Below are 18,235 nucleotides of genomic sequence, written 5' to 3' on the forward strand. Positions count from 1 at the left end.
TAGAAGTTTGCCTCTGGTTTAATTTTGTCCCCTGCACTTTTTCCTTTATGAACCCGGCTCTGTATCCTTTCAATGTAACAAACTATATGCTGAGTTCGTGAGTATTTCAGTATTAGTCACCAGGGCTGCTGTAAGAAACTAACATGAACATTATTTTTCACAGGTCTGGAGACTGAGAAATCTTTCAATCCAGGTGCTGGCGGATCTGGTATCTGCCAAGGACCCATCTCTTCATTTGTAGACTGCTGCCTTATTCTCAAAGTAATGTTACTTTCATTTTTCAAGCACCATTCCTCATTTAGACAAGGAATGAACTGGAACTGCAGAAAAAGATCATGTCTCTGGAGTCTCTTAAGAAAATTAATCTCATCATGAAGGTTTCTCCCTCATGACTTAGTTCCATCCCAAAGGCCTGCCCTCCAAATATCACCACATCAAGGACCGGCTTCAAAATATGAATTCTGAGGTAATACACACATGCAGTTCCTAATATGTCCTAACGAAGCATCAGAGCTATGGATGTCCTTGAGGACCTCTTAACCTATATAGAACTCTTTCTTTAAATCAGGAATCAATGTGAAAACAGTGCCAGTTAGAGAGTAGATCTGTGCCAACCACCCATTTAGAAACCTGAAAAATAAGCACATGGTGGATTCGCAGAATCGGTAAACTCACTGAGAAACAGACTTGGCCTAAAATCAGTTCATCACCCAACATTTTTACATTCCCTGACCTGACCAAGGAGAAATTATGACTTTCTGAATATCCAAGGATTAATACCCACTTACAACCAATCTCTAATAATTCACAAAAGGTCTGAGTATCTTATTTTCCAGTTAACCAAGACTATTCAACAGCCATAGGCACTAACCCAAAGAAATTGTCTGTTATTTTTAAATCAAACAAAATTTTAAAGTATGGCCTACCTATTTTGTTCCTATGGACTTCATGATCCATTAGCTGCCACCAAAGATCCCTCGAGCCTTCTGCTTATTACTATGCTTTTATTATGGTAACCATGCTAACCTTGCCTGTGGCAGTGTGTTTTTTAGAAGGTCAACATCACTTTGAGACACCATCATCTCCATTTTACCAGTGTTCAAAGAGGACACTCTGTAGCATTTTTGTAAGAATACTTATGCTATCCTCATCAAGGGATTTCTAAATGTCTGTTATGCTTGATACACTGTGTCAACTTGGGGAGTCTAAAGGTTTGGCTAAGTGACTCAGCAGGAAGCCAGGATGCTTACTTTGCATTCATCCTGAGCCTGTGCAAAAAAAAAGATATGCAGAGGGTGTGGGTGTAGAGGACCACCCACATGCCTCCAGGGCAGGTAGGCTGCATTAAAAAAAAAAAAATTGTAAAAAGGACTGGCAGCTGGTTCTTCAGAGAAACTCCAGTCTTCGCCTTCGTTGGTCATCTCCTGGCTTCTGATTCAGACTGTTCGGCTTCCGCCTGAGACTCTTCAGCCTGGGACTCTTCCGCCTTCTGGTACAGGCTCTCCTGCCTTCATCATAGATTCTTCAGCATTCCATCCCAGACCCGCCAGCCTCCTAGTACAAACCTACACAGACACTACAGTGAGCTCCAGGCCTGGGGCTGGGCTCTTAAATCTCCAACGTGCAGACACCCTCTGCACACTTCCTCATCCAACTCTGTGGCTGATCATTGTAAGCCAAACTTATAATTTCTTATACATTCATGTATCTTGTGTTATATCTCTTTCTCTAATAAACCCTGACTGATACAATGTCTTATTACACAGGGTCTTTAGACTTTCTTAATTCATAGACAATAGGATGGGACTGAATAAATGCACACCAATAACCTCATTGGTTGCTATTTACTACTAACTACCAAACATTCTCCTCTAACATTCCTATTTTTCCACGTCTTGAATTAGCACTGCACCTTCATTATTGACATCTCAACTATCTCAACTATCTCAGCTTAAGCTACTCCACAGAGTCAGCTTAACGCAACCATCAAAACCTATTCTAGATGATCAAAACTAAAACAAATCTTTACCTCATTTCAAAATGATGATTCTCCTTACGTGAACCAACTTCTTTTTCAACATATGCACTCCCCATTATCTAGGGATATTTTACCAAGAGATTAAAATCCTTTTGGCATAGTAGTCTGCCCTCCACAGATTTGTGTATAGGTCTGGAAGTAATGATGCCAGGAACGAGATATGATGCAGGCAGTGTGCATGTGGGAGGTAATGCCTCCAAATGAGGAGACTATACCCCTAAGTAAATCAGGTCACATTCATCAAATGGAAGAAAGCTGGCTGCTCTTAGCAAGGAAAGCTCAAAGAATTTCAGAGGTTAGAGGTATCTACTACCATCCAAATTCTCCCCAGTTCTTGTTGCAATTCTTAGTGTCCTACACTATCATAGACAATAGTTTAACTTTTCTAGAAGAGCTTTAGTGATTCTATAAATCCAAATCACCTTTACAAATCAGTAAGATGTAAAAATTTTAAAAAAAGTTTCAATCTACAGATAAAACAAGGTCATTTTAGGGAATTATAAAATTTATTAGTCCTGTGGCCATGCCTGAGCCCACGAATCTCATAGCCTGAACCTGTCTCTTTTTCAGTTGCACCCATCTCACACTATGATGCATGTTTTCCTCATTCTCAACAGTAGCTTCCATGGCAGAAAATTTGCCTAAATCCAAACCTTCAGTGTCTCCTTCAGTCCATTTTACCACAGATGAAATTTCATGTTAGACACAAAATACTAATGCTAAATCCCTCAGTGCTGATAGGATTTTTTTGGGGAGGTGGGTGGGTTTTTTTTTTCCAGTACCGGGAATTGAACTCATGACCTTGGGCTTGCCAGGCAGACACTGTGCCGCTGAGCTAAATCCCCAGCCCCACTGATGGGATTTTTACTGCTTTAAACCCGATCAAGTAAGATACCTTATCCTAGATGCCAATACTTTTTAAAAGAAACTATCATTAGCAACCAACCTATGAATCGGTACATTATCAGTTAAGGAAACACATAGTGTAAAGTATCCTATTATGTTAGGCAGAACCTACTCTATTAGCAGCCTTTACTCTTGAAATAATTAATAAGTACTGGAGAAGTAAATTTTAGAAGATATTTCTAGTAATAGTGCAGAGATTCAAAATCACAACTCTGTCTTGGAGTCTTCTCAGCCTAACAAACTGAGTATAAAGTAAAATCAAGCAAGTGGTTATTGGGATAATTGGGAAGGGACGGGAATAGTTATAGTCTATATTTTTCATATTGCTAGAGAATTATTTCTCCTGTTGATCAAGCCACCTCTTAGGTCAGTGGGTTCCAAATATGAAAATTGGTTAAAGTTAGACCTATATCTAGTAAAGAAATTGAATTGATGGTCAGCAACCTTCCCAGTCAGAAAGCACAAAACCAGATGGTAATATTAGTGCATTGTACCATACATTTAAGGAATAATGCTAGTTCCCTCTACAATCTCTTCTACAAAATAGAAATAGAGAAGCCACCTCATGAAGACATTACCCTAATATCCAAATTTTAAAAATCATAAGTCAAAATTTCTTATGAATATAGATGCAAAATTTCTCAACAAACTGTTAGAAAATCAATCCCAACAATGTAAAAAAGGAATTATATACTATGACCAAATAGGATTTATGCCACATAGGCAAGGTTGATTAATATGCCAAATCAATTAACATGATCTATCACATCACTGGGATTTTAAAAAAGAAAATTATATGATTTTATAATAGGTACAGACAAAACATTGACAAAGCCTTACCCAATTCCTAACAAAAACTCTCAGAAAATCAGAAATAGAGAAATTCTCAACCTGAAACAGAACTTCTCCCCAAAATCTACAACTAGCATCACATACAATAGTGAGAAAGTAAATGATTTCCTCCTAAGACTGGAAACAAAACAAGCACGTCAATTCTCATCACTCCTACATACATTACACTGAAATCCCTAGCCAATGAAGTAAAAAAAAGAAGCAAGATATACTTTTGGAGGGAACAAATAAAACTGTTTCTTCTTACAGATGATGTGAAGGACTATGTAGGAACACTTTTCAAATCAACAACCTTCTAGAAGCTAATGAGTGAGGAGAGCAAGATTGTAGAAAACAAGATTAACATAAAAATCTAATAGATTTTCTATATACCAGCAATGAATAACTAGTATTTGTAATTAAAAACACAACACTACTTTTATTAGCACCAAAAATGAAATATTAAAGAAAATACCTAACAAGATATGTACAAAAGCTACATGAGGAAACACAAAATTTTAATAAAAGACGTCAAAGAGCCAAATAAAAGAAGAGATAATCCATAGGAACACTCAGTATTGTTCAAGTTGTTCCCAACTTGATCTATAGATTTAATGTAATCCCAATCAAAATCCCAGCCAGTTATTTTGTAGCTAACAACAAAACTGATTCTAAATCTTATACAGAAAGACAGAAGACCCACACTAGCCAACACAATATTGAAGCAGAAAAAGAACAATGTTAAGAGGTGGTCACTGTTTAATCTTAAAAATTAGTATAAATCTACAATGGTCAGGACAGTATGGCAGAAAAGACACAGAGCCTAGAAACAGACCCAAGTAAATACAGTACAGTCAACTGGTCTTTGACAAAAGACTAAAGGCAGTCATTCTGCTGTGTCCCTCCGAATGCCAAGTTCTGCTAACCGGCTTCACAACTGCCCACTGAATCAAGCCTCCATGACTGTCCCTCTGATACTGAGAGTCAGTGTGGGTTATTGCAGTTCCTTGGCACCTGGTTTCTATTATTTGAGGGCTCCCTTCATCAGGATCACTAATAATGAGCCCAGTTCTGAGCCACCTTTCCTACCTAAAGACCTGGACTTCGGAAGATTCACTGTGGAACTTGGTGATGCTGGCATCTCTTTCACTGGCATGTTCCTTGTGGTCATGGCAACTGGTATGTCCTTTGGCCTTCCTATAGCTGTCTGGAGTGCCTCCCTGCACCCAAGAACAACAGGCATTTTGACATCACTCACTTTCAGTCACTGCTCTCTCCATATTCACAAAGGCCACCCTAGAAATGACTTCTCCTAACCCTCTACGGTTTAGGCTATGGTTTTAATCCTTACATCTCAAAAAAGTTCTGCCACGTCATTGAATTATTACCTATTCAGTCTTACATTTGTCACCTTAATAATGTAGTTCCAGGGGTTCTCTTTCATCTCTGGATGGCACACTCTGCCTAGTTCTTGTAACTTCGTGGTGCATAAACTCATTTCCTCCCTTATCAGGCCCGGGACATCTACAGCCCAGTGCACTGAGATTTCACTGTAGCTATGGGCCTGGAGTAGAGGTGAGGACAACTACTAAGGAAAAAGGAGGACAGCCCTGCCATATGAGAAGAGGTGCCTGTAGCATCTTATAGCATGAGGGAAGTGATAGCTCTTAAGAGGACCCTCTCACTTCACCCTCCTCCCCTGCTTCCATCTCCCTCTGTAGAAATGATTCTGGAGGGCAGACGGGTCGCATGTGGGAAAGGGACACAAACTATAAGACAGTGACAAGGTGCAGCTATTGCAGTTCACACAGGAGCTCACCAGAGCTGCCCTGTTGAGAGACTTTAAAAACAAACAGATACCGGACAGAATACAGAAAATATATTGTGACCACCCCTTCTGCAGCAACTAGCCCAGGAAGCCAACCCACCTGCTCGGCAGCAACTGGTGCAGGAAGCACAGGACTTGTTCACTGACCATTATAGTCTCTCCTATTTTTCTCCTATTGCCACATATTGAAGACCAAGCAGAGAAAGTCAAATATACTCCGCACAGCAATGATACAAAATGTCGCACTTTAGTTAGCTAGCCCACCTCCAGGTTTCCAGCGCCAAAACCTCCAGTCACAACACACTTGAAGATGTCCCTTTTCCCACACTAAAGCATTTACATTTCTCTGCCCGAGTGATGGGGACTGACTTCCTTGCAAGCTCTGAATGAATATGCCTCTCCCATCGAATGGCCTTAGTTTATTTCTATACTAGGCAACCAATAAGCACTCCTGACCCCCATTCACTCTGGCTATTCTCCTACTTCTCAAGGGAAATTGAACAAATGTAGAATGCAGGGATGAATATGAATTAGGTGCACTGGAAGTGCAGATGCTCATTATGCCCGGCAGTTCACACTAATTTAGCTGCCGTGGCACAGTCAACTTGGCAGTTCTGAGAAGGGCCAGCCGGCACACACACCAAGTGGAGAGCCTCAGTCTGCCTTCACGCCCACAAGGAGGATGCCATGCACACACCCTACCGCAGGGCGGAAGCTATACCTCCCCTCATCCCCTTGCTCCAAGACCTCAGGCGTCAGGGCATTCCACACAGGGAAGATCCTCATGAACTTCCTTGCACACCTTCTTTTCCCAGGTTTCAGGGTCTGGCTTTCCTAATGAGTACCCCAACCTTAGCAAGCGGACTTGCTTCACCGGCTCAACCAAGCCCAGGCGCATTCCTGTGGCTCATATGCAGACGCTCGCTCTTAGCCTTAAACTTGTTACAAAGGGCTTTCATTTCCTCATTAGCCCTCTGCAGGACATCAGTACCACTTAGCAGTAATCAACCCACTCTGCTGTCTTTGCAAGCATGTTTTCCGTGCTTCTATCTTTCAAATATTCTCGGGGCTGGGGATTTAGCTCAGCGGCAAAGCGCCTGCCTGGCAAGCGCAAGGTCGTGAGTTAGGTTCCCGGTACCGGAGAAAAACCAAAAACAAAAAAAGAACTCATTGTTCAAATATTCTCATCGTTGAACCCTAAATAGCACTTATTTCCCAGATCACTATTGATGAAACCTAGATGCCACCTGCACCTGGGACCATCTTTGCCCCACTTACCATTCAAGACAGTGAGCCTCTTGCCCACAAGGCGATAAGCACATCTGTCCCCAAATCTCATCTTAACACCTGTGTTCTAGGAGAACCTTCAGTATCCCTTGTAATTCAGGTCCCCAAACAGCAGATACTAAAATATCCATGAGCCCTACGATAAAGGAAGGGCTGGCCCATAGGAACAAAGGAAGAGTCTCTAACCAGAGACACAGAGGTAGGGCTGGAGAAAGACTTAAAAATATGAGACCATAGCACAGAGAGTTTCCTGAAACACTCCCTTAACTGTTTAGATGTTCTAGCAAGCTAATACAACCACGGTAGAAAAAAGAGTTTTGTGTTACAACACTTATTTTTTCCCAAACTAAACACAGTTTTTGCCTTTAAGACTTGAAAATATTTTGTTGACAATTTTGTTCCCCCAGGTCTTGGCCACATTGTGTGATGATCACATTCCTAATTGAAGAAGAGCCATCCAGAGGCTCTGGAGTAATCAAAATTGTATGATCTCTCAAACTGCCGGGTTCTATTGCTTTTCTCCACGATGAGGTGGGTGTTTGCTGTTATTGGTTTCTGCCATAAAAAAAAATATAACCCCACAGAGAGCTGACGGTGCAGAAGTGGAAAGAGTGGAAGAGAGATCAGATTTCCAATAAATATTGGAGTTTCTCCTTTAGACATCCCTGAGCACAAAAGTAAACTTTCCTAGCCCTTTCACATTCAGGGCATTCTGTAATGTGATTTTCCTCTCTATTAAGGAGACCATTGCCACCAGCACAATACCCCACACCTGAGCTCTTCCTGGAAAATCCAGAGGTCTGGTCTGATCAGTTCTAAGTATCTTGTATCTCGTCAGGCATGCACAGGGTTCCTCCAAAAGGCTGAGATCCAGGAACAAATCATTGCATGTGCTCTGCCAACTGTAAACAGAGTCAAGAGACAAAGTAAAGGAAATAAAAACTGGACTGACTTAAAGGGTTCTTCCATCTCTAAGTTCCTGTGATCCCTCCGTTGTCTTCCCCTCCTTCTCTGTTACTATCTTAAGACAGAAAAAGTGCACAGGTAAGGTGAATAATGTCAGCTCTGAGCCAGGCATGGTGGCGAACAGCTGTCATCCCACCTAATGGGGAGGCAGTAGGTAGAAGGATCTCAAGTGTGAGGCCAGCCTAGGAAAATTCACAAGACTTTGTCTCATAACAAAATATAAAAAGGGCTGGAAATCTATCTCAGTGGTAGAATGCCCAGGATTCAATGCCACATTCTACAATAAATAGCTAGCTAGCTAGCTAGCTAGCTAGATAGATAGATAGATAGATAGATAAGTGAGCCATTTCTGTTTAGACTCTGAAAGGTGATCTCTTCTCCCCACCTCTCCTCCATCCTCTGTCCTGGATGCATAACCTCATATCACTGCTGCTGCCCAGCTTGCCTTCCATCTTCTATCACGGTGCTCTTCAAAGCTCTTCACTTCATCATCCAGATCTCTCTCTGATATCTCCTAGACTCTAAGAGATACACCTTCTGATTAATTCATGGTATAAAAAAATAAACGCCTATGGATTTTTCACTCTTTAAGGAAGCTTAATAATAAGATAATACAATGTGGTGAATTTCAACCAATGTTGAAAAAGGCAAGGATTTTGTGTATTTACGTGAGATAATTTCCTTCAGGACAGATTACATATAAAACCAGACTTAGTTCATGTTTCACACATATGAAGGAACTACTTCACAACATCAGTATTAATCACACAAAAGAATGAAGAACGATCTTCATTCTTTTGGTGACCAACAACAGAGCTTTATTCAAATTTCCTGCAAAAATGAGTGAGGGAGATTTACTGAAAATATATATTAGGCCTGGAGTTGTTCAACTATTTTTAAACTGATTACCAAACACTTTCCGAAGAATTAGGGACACATCAGTAAATGAGTTGGACAAAAGTCCAGTTTTTGTGTGCCTGTTTGTTAATATAGGAATTAACCACTGAAAAATGAACAAACCATAGTATAGAAAGAAGAAAGAGAAAAAATGGAGGGGAGGTGGAAGAAGGAAAAAAGGAAGGGAAGAAGGAGAGAAAGGGGGAGGGAGAAAGGGAAGATGGATGATTGGATGGATGGATGATTGATGGATGGATGGATGAATGGATGGATAGATGGATGAGTGGATAGATGGATGGATGGATGGATGGATGGATGGATGGATGGATGGATGGACGACTGGATGGATGGATGCATGGATGGATGGACAGATGGATGGAATTAAAGAAAGAAGGAAGCAGCAAGGAGGGAAAAAGGAAGGAAGAACACCAGATTTGGCCTGATTTGACAAAACTCCCTAAAAATGGGGGAAATATAGGAGCTACTGGGCCAAGAGATAATAAAGGACCCATTTGCAATCTTCTTAAGGCCCTAAATATCACCACACTCAAATCAGAATCTAGACTTGAGATTCTTCACTTACCTTCATGGATTTTACGTAAGTTTCTTTCTCAGTCAACTAAACATTTGGATCAATAAAAAATAATCTATTACATTTACTATCAGCTCTGAAGTTTTAAAAAGAAGAGTATATTTCTAAGAGATATAGAAGATAACCCTGAAGCTTATTGTCATTAACATACTGGCCCAAGCCAAGCATTTCAAGTGGAACAGATAATTAAAGCCAAAAAATATAAAATAAAATGAAGATACAACACTAAAAAAAAAGAAGATAAAATATAGATTTTTCAATTGAAGGAATTTACAGAGGGAAAGGAACATTTTATCACAAGCTTCTTATTTAGTTTCCAGTCTATTAATCTTTTAAAAATGTTATTTTATTACTACATTTAAAGTCATTTCCTAAAATTTATAATCAAGCCAGTGGTTCTACCATGATTTCTAATGTGAAACCACTTAAAGAATATTTTGTGAGTGGGGGGAGCTCACATCTTAGGCTGAGCAACAAGCCCCAGCTCTTTAACCCGTAGATTCTAGAATAGGAGAAAGCATAACATATGAAGATTAAGCGAGACCTCAGGCCAAAACAGAAATGAATTTTAAATGGAAAATATCCCATACTTCCCACAATCATAAGCGAGACAACACATTCACAGAAATCTGGGATTTGGAAAGGTAAAGAAATGGGAAAAAGTAGCCTTCTACAAGCTTACTTTTTATCTGTGTATACTTGATTTATTTAATTTATTATACAGTTGCAAATCATACACAGGGAAAGAACATTCTCTGCCTTCATGCGATAGATCTTTTCAGGTAAAATTGTATACTGATAGTTTAGGAGATCCCTAAACCAGGCAATGGTTGACCCTTGTTTGGAAAAAGGATGTCGCTAATAAAATGGTGGCTTCTAGAGGACAAAGTGGATGAGTGGAGGGAAGGAGGGGGAAATACTGATCCGTGTACACTAAATTACAGTTAAATAAGAGCAAGATGTTCTTTTTGCTGGTGCACAGTAGAAAACTACAGGTAACAATAATGTACTGTACATGTCAAACAGCTAAAAGAAAGCATCTTGAAAGTTCTCACCATAAAGAAATGATAAATATTTAAGAAGATAGAAAAGTTCAATCTGATTAATATTATACAGGACATACATGTACAGAAACATCTTGTGGTGCACTAATAATATGTACAACTTTTCTGTTTTTTTAAAAAAAATTAATTTAAATTTAAAAAAGAAAAAATCAGCTGGTCATGGTGGTGCACACCTGTAATCCCAGAACTCAGGAGGCTAAAGCAATAGGATTGCCCTGAGTTTGAGGACAGTATGGGCTATATCATGAGTTCAAGGCCAGTCTAAACTATGCAGCAAGACCCCGCCTCAGTAAAAACAATCAATCAATCAATCAATAAAAAGAAGAACAAGAACAAGAAGAAAAAATCTTACTCAAAAGAAGTGCAAGTACATTTATAAAATCTACCTGAAAATGTTCTAACTAATTTAGAAGATTCTCACTTCTCATCTTAGTCTTTTCTCATTTTTGTCCTTAAATCACACATGCAGACTCTGATAGAAATAACACTTACAATTATTGATATCTATTATTTGTCAAGCACTCAGCTGGGCAGTGGGCACACAGAGCTCATGATAGTATAATCCCCACTTCATGGGAATAATAGTAAACTCTCAAGAACTACATACAAATGTACTCTATAAAGTCCACACTTTATGAATTTAAGCTTATTTTGGGCAATTTACCATTACTGTAACAAACACCAGAAATGATCAACTTGTAAGGATAAAAGGTTTACTTCAGCTGGAATTTTGGAAATTACAGTCTATGGTCTACTGGTCCTGTTGCTTTGAAGCCTGGGAGGAGGCCACCCCTCATGGTGGGAACAGGGATGGAGCGATCTGCTTACCTTGTGGTGGCCAAAGAACCAAGCAGAAAGCAAGGTCCCATGATGCTCTCTAAGGCTACGCCCCCAGTGACCAGAACCTCCCATGAGGTCCTGCCTCTTAAAGGATCCATCCCCTACCAACAGCTTCAAGAACTTAGAACAAGCCCTTACCACATGGACATTTGGAAAACACTCCAGATTCAAACTATATCACCTCTATACATTGAATTTATCTAAAATTCTGTTGAAGATACAAAGAAACTTCACTTAGACAGATATCAAACAGTAACAGAATGACATACGGCAGTCACCTTGGAGATTTGTCACAGGACCGAAGATAAACTCATTTTTCTCTTTCATAACTATCCTCAAACTGTGGTGTTATAAATAATTCTCATTTAATACAGGTGATCTTTAATGTACCAAACACAAATAAATATTTTAAATAAAAAGAGGCCAGTAAAAATGTTTACATTATATGATGCTGTTTAAAGGAAACTATAAAGTCTAATCTAAAAAAACACAACAATCTTAGCAAGAAGGAAGAAGTGAGAATCAGAGTTCTGGCTCTAGGGAGATATTCAAATAGCCTCAAACTTACTTTCATGTGATGAAATATAGTGTTAAAAACCGCAATTACAGGGGAAAAGTTTCATTTTATCTCCATCAAGGATCCTATATAACCCATCTATTAAAGTCCAGAACTCACTTTGTCTCTTTGATATGGAAGCTGATATATACAGTTATAACAATATGCCTAGAGCAATATTTTCAAAAAGTTTTTGAAAGATTTAACTCTACTGAGTGACATAAATGGTACTCTGTACACAAAATGCAGGCAGCTACTGAAAGCAGGAATTTACTAAACCAAAGGAAAAGATTCATTTTCCTAAGGTAATAACGTTTTTAAAATGTTCTCTAGCTATTACTTTTGAACATTCCTTTTAATAGCAAAATGTTCCAAATTGCCTCATCCATCCCATTTGTTTAGTTCTTAAACTGAAAATCCATACTCTGGACTTAGAACGCAGAACTACTATTGCTGTGAACTGTATGCTTGGTTTTCTGTTTAATTCTTATCAGTCTTGGACTTCCATTTATCTATCAGGCTAGCTCAGCAGCAATATGGTAGATGACAGCTCATAATTAGTAACTCTAAGTCAGTTCAAATGTCCCAGTGCACTGACACAACCTCAAGAAATGATTGTGTCAGGCATCTTTACAGAGTTCTGAAGCCCAGAGGTGTTTAAACAGGTTGCCACACAAATCATTGCTGTGTATGAAATGCATGCTAATCATCAGACTGCATTATGATGGCCCACTTGTCTGCTCTCTACTAGAATGGAGGACAGGGATGAGATGGTCTTCACCACATCCACAGCACATGACAATGCAATTTCACAGAAAATAAAGTCACAACAAATAGGGACAGCATAAATTGCAGATCAAGGGCTGATATCAACCCAGGGAAATGATGTCATAATAATTCAAAGAAAGCATGCAAGTCATTAAGAAAGAAAACACTCAATTTTTGGTAGTCTTCTAATGACCTCTCACATTATTGGGATCTTGATGGGAAAATACACATTTGATGAAATCACAGTTCTTTCAAATTGAATGTCTGTTTAAAAATTCTAAGCAATTCTAAATTGGATGATGTCAAAATAAAAGTATGTAGACTGCCAGGCACGGTGGTGGATTGATGCCAGCTATTTTACAGGCCAAGGGACTGGGAGCATAAGTTCATGACCTTCTTGGGTAACATAGACAGACCTTATACTATAACAAAAAATACAAAGCCTGGAGATGTAGCTCACTGGCAGAGTGCTTATCCTTCATGAAAAGATTAGATGAGGGACCTCTAAGTCATCATGAGTAACTAGAAGCCATGTACAATAACTAATAATTTAAATGACAGAAACAGGTTCTTGTTTTAATGTATTATATTTAGCTTAAAAGTATTTTTAATGTGTATCAAAAAAAATTAACCCAGTAGTGCTACTTCTAAAATTTTCTCTAAGGAGAGAGAAAAATTATTCCAAAAGTTTTACATAAAATGTTCACCCTGGAGTTACATAAAAATGAGGAAAATTTGAATAACTGAAAAGCTTAATGAATATGAAACATTTATAAATTCAGTTATTGAAAAAATCAAGATAGAGAGCAGGGATTGCCCACAAGCCAAATTTGGCCCAAGGTCTAGTTTTGTACGGCCTGCAATCTAAGAAATGTTTCCAATATATTTAAAGTATTTCACAGTAATAACAGCCAAATAACACAAAAGACTATGTAAAAGAGACATAGTGTGTGGTCCACAAGATTAAATAAAATATTTGCTACCTAGACCAGTACAGAAAGTTTTTTGACTTCTATTACAAATGCATAAAAATCAAGAGAAAAGGATACACAAAGGACGGATAAAGCACAAGGCAGTGCTATTCATCTATGCAGTACTTCATCTCACTAATTCTGCAGATGGATGTACATATATACACAGAAAGATCTAGAAGGTAATGTCAAGGTTTCAGTCCATGGTCAGCTGGATCCAAGGCAGGGTGGCGTGGCACAGGGGCATCACAGAGAAAGCAGCCCCCCATGGCACAGCAGGTAGGAAGCAGAAAGCCTGCCTTCCATCTTTCCCTTTACATTCTGCCCAGGCTACAAGCCTATTGGATAGTGTGACCCACACCCAGGGTGGGGCTTCCCATTACCCACTGTACCCATCAGGGTTTACTAGAGAAAGAGGTATAACACCAGAAGCCAGGAGACCACAGCAAAGCTGAAGGTATGCAGCCTACCTGCCCACCTCAGAGCCCTCCTCTTGAAAAGGCTCAGGATAAATACAAAGTAATGGCCCTGGATCCCTGCTAAATCACATAGTTCACCTTCTAAATTTCTGAACTGACGTAATGAACAACATCCTGGAACAGTAAGGGCATGTCCTTTTCACCCTAGGATATAGAACTGCTGAGTTACTTAGTTAAGATTTTAGACTTCTCAAGTTGACACAGTGTATCAGTCATAACACCCACACCCAGAACAGTGCTAACTAATCAGTGTACTATCCCATTTATATAACTTTAATTCACATTTATACACATTAGATCCAGTCACCTCAAAACCCAGCTATGAGTGTGTGAGGCTTTAGGGGGACATCTAGATAGAAGCTATAATAAATGTTGATGCATTTATCAGGTTTATATACCATGCAAGGTACTGGCATATATTTGCTAATATGAGTTCTCACAATATCCATCAAGATAGGAATTTTTTAAATCCTATTTTCAAAATTCAAAACTAAGGATTAGCAAGTTAATTAGATGTCTAGTTTTGCCCAGCTGTCCATTGACAAAGCTGAGATTTAAATCTTAAGGACTTTAAGAGTACTTGTTAAAAAACTAGACTATATTGACACCTATGATCTTACATGAGCTCACAGAAACTCTTGGGCAAAACTCCTGGTTCCTTTGGAAACAAATATTTACACAGTTTAATGTGAGATATAGTATTTCATATAAGATAATTCAACCTTTTATTTTGCATATCTAGGACCAGAGAAGTTACACTTCTACTCCCAATCTACAGCATCCAACAAAACTATCTTGACAATAGTATTCAGTCCAACTACCTAGTTTGGGAAGAAATATTGAAAATGTGAAGAACACAATAGGAATGGTAAAGTAACCCCAACATGTGTCCTAAAATAAGCTTAAAAGTTTAGTAGAACAAAAGATAAATTAAACTACCAAATGTCTTAGTTTTGAAGGTCATTTATAAGAGAGATATTTGCCTTGTTTCTGTGGTCTGAAGGGTAGAAGTAAGACCATTAGGTGTCAGTTATAAGGAAGTAGCTCTCATCCCAAAATATTCTGTTTCTTAACCCTTATCAGAAGCAGACTGCTGACTTTGATGGTGCACCACTTTGCCAAAGCATTAAAACAAAACACCATCAACAACAATATGCTGGGACGCTACCTAAAGGGGATTCAGTGTGCTGAGCTGCAAATGTAGCCACTAACAGTGCCGGGAAAAGTACAATTGTTATTCACTAGAGATGTACCTTGACAACACAAAAATGTCAAGAAAATAAGACTAAATATTTTTGAAACTTCATCCTAGAAAAGTGCATCACGATGAGGATGTCAGAAAGAGCACGTGGATTTTCAAACACTTTAGTTCTTTAAGGATGTAGACAAGGTGAGAGACAAAACTGTCATTCCCAATGCTCAGCCTAGATACTGGAACAGAAATTGTGCTTTGCAGACTTTGTTAGCATTTATCCACTCTGTCAAGACTATTGTTGAGTGTATATCTTAAGATACATTGAATCTCTGCCTCAAAAATCTTCACCTTGTTTCTATCAATCCAAAGCTGTTGTATCAGAATTTTTAGCCAATTTTTCTGAAATTCTTGCACTGCAAGACCCGAATTAAACCAAACTTCCAATCCTCAGCATATCTTTCCTCCTTCTGACACATTGTCAAGGCTTTATGAGTTTCTGTTCTCCTTTTCCATGCAAGGAATAAAGGTAGTTTTGTCTTATCATTAAGTTTTTAACATAGGCAGGTAGAGAAAAGCTGCACCAAGTTGCAGAGAGGAAGAATTAGGACCTGATATAAATAAAAGTACTAAGATGTGAAAAGTTTAGCGACATCGTAAGAACAATGGGCTGCCTAATGTTAAAGTGTTTAGTTCAAGAAATACATGATTATTAAAGTGTGTGTTCCTCTACGTGTATGTTTGGGAAACAAGAGAACTAGGATCGTGCTGTTTTTGCTTTCTGACACATAGCTAAAATGCTCATCCTTCCACATGACAGGAAGAAAACCTGGAATTGCAGGATTAAAGCCAGAAAGGAGACAAGTAAATCAGGCATGGAATATGCCAAATGCTGTGATTAAGTCTTGGTGATGCACAACGGCTTGACATTTGCTTTTGTACCTTGCCTTTACCCTTTTTCACTGGCAGGAGTACAGAGGTGGAAGTGAGAGAAATAGAACCACAGGACAAGCTGCTTGTTATGACTATAAAACATCAAGAATTGAGCTTCAAAAGCTTGAAAGAGAACAGGAAGATGCCCGAGTGAACAATAAAGAATGATTTTTATTTCCCTTCAGTGGTAACAAAGACATGTCTGGATCTTTTCCACTGTATTCACCTTCCTATTTTCCCCTGGACTACTTTTGCTTCAACCTTTTAAAAGCTCAGATCTGTTTGGTGCTCTTAAAATGACAGTTGAATAAAATCCAAAGTCAGAAAATATAAACTCTTTACACCATGGGTTTGAGATGAGAAAGCGTAGGTCAGAGACACAAGCAGCAAGATACGTGAGAGATAATTTCAATAGGGATGATTCACAAGAGCAGGATTAAGAGGAAACCCAGAGGATTCAACAAGTGAGCTAAAAAGAACACCAGATCACCAAACAGAGTTGGAACTGCACTTATATTGCACACAAGATATGTCTAAAAGTTTAATACAAAGTAGAATTAGGAAAGGAAGGGGACTTTCCTGGAGCGGAACTTTCTATTTCGAATAAACACCCTGAGGAACCCCTCGCCCGCAAAATGTGTGCCCCAGGAGGTGCCCCTAGCCTGGCCAGGTTGGAGCGGATGGAGGCAGAGGCTCTCTCTCCACCAAGGTTCAAGCTGATGGGCCTCAGTGATCCCACGGGGATGCTACAAGGCTCAGAGTACGGATCAGGACGTCCACCTGGGGCTCTCGAAGACGCAGATCCTGTTCCCTGCCACTGCCGGCACAAGCCTGCCTGGCACTAGGTCCTGCGGGGACCGGACCCAGGAGCTCCTCTCCTATAGGTCGCTGCAGAGGCGGCAGAATGGAACCAGACAAATAATACAGCTGTGTGTGCTCCCGGACAGCGCAGTGGATTTACCCTGATGGCCAAGCGCATTGGGAAAGACCTCAGCAACACGTTTGCCAAGCTGGAGAAGCTGACACTCTTGGCAAAGCGCAAGTCCCTCCTTGATGATAAAGCGGTAGAAATCGAGGCGCGAACATGCATCAAGGACATCAGTAGCCTCAACAAGCAAGTTACTCAGCTTTAGGACCTCATGAGGGTCCCAGGTAGCCAGAGCAACAGGTACCTGCAGACACCTTCCAACACCGTTGTTGTCTTACTGCAGTCAAAACTGGCTTCCATGTCCAAAGACTTCAAATCGGTATTAGGGGTGAGGACAGAGAACCTGAAGCAGCACAGGAGCCTGCGGGAGCAGTTCTCCCCCCGTGTCCGCCCTGCCCCTCACCCCCAATCCCCTGGGTGGTTCTGGGGCCAAGTCCCACACCTCCCGGGATGTGGCCATCAATTTGAAGGACGCACGCACCAGCCAGCAGCTCACTGATGCGCAGGACTCCTACATCCAGAGCCGGGCAGACACCATGCAGAACATGCAATCCGCGACTGTCAAGCTGGTCTCCATCTTTCAGCGCTGGCACAGACGGTGAAGGAGCGGGAGGAGACCATTCAGAGGATCGAGGAGAGTGTGCTAGAGCTCAGCTAGACATCGAGGCTGCCCACTACAAGATCCTCATGTACTTCCAGTCGGTCACCTTCAGTAGGTGGCTCATGGTCAAATTTGTCTCATCCTCATTGTCTTCTTCCTCATCTTCCTGGTCTTTCTGGCCTGATCCCTGTCCACTCAGAGGCAGCCCACAGGACTGGAGCCGTTTAGCCACAATAGGTGGAAAAGCTGTCGCTGAGCCTGTGTTGGGCGCTGTGGAGAAGGCCCTGTTTTCCTGGAACTGCTCACGGCAGCCACAGGCCCTGACCCCACCACACCCTCCTGTCACCCTCTCCTTTCACACCACCCTCTGTCACCCTGTCCTTTCTCACCACCCTCAGGCCCATGAAACACACACAATTCTGAGTCTACACTCTGCTGAACAGTGACAGGAAGAGAGCAGAGCTAGCTGAGGGCTGGTGAGGGCCATGTCTCCTCAGGGCGATTTTAATAAACGCTTCACACCTCTCCAAGAAGAAATAGGCAGCAGGGAGAGACGAT

General features: G+C 40.3%; 1 pseudogene; it reads left to right on the plus strand.

Annotated features, from left to right (window-relative positions):
* The first annotated feature begins 4,683 nt into the window (after positions 1–4,683).
* LOC102014929 lies at positions 4,684–17,861 on the plus strand (annotated as a pseudogene).
* Positions 17,862–18,235: the final 374 nt, after the last annotated feature.

This window comes from Chinchilla lanigera, unplaced genomic scaffold (assembly GCF_000276665.1).
Source record: "Chinchilla lanigera isolate Chin_1 unplaced genomic scaffold, ChiLan1.0 scaffold00028, whole genome shotgun sequence".
Lineage (NCBI taxonomy): Eukaryota > Metazoa > Chordata > Mammalia > Rodentia > Chinchillidae > Chinchilla > Chinchilla lanigera.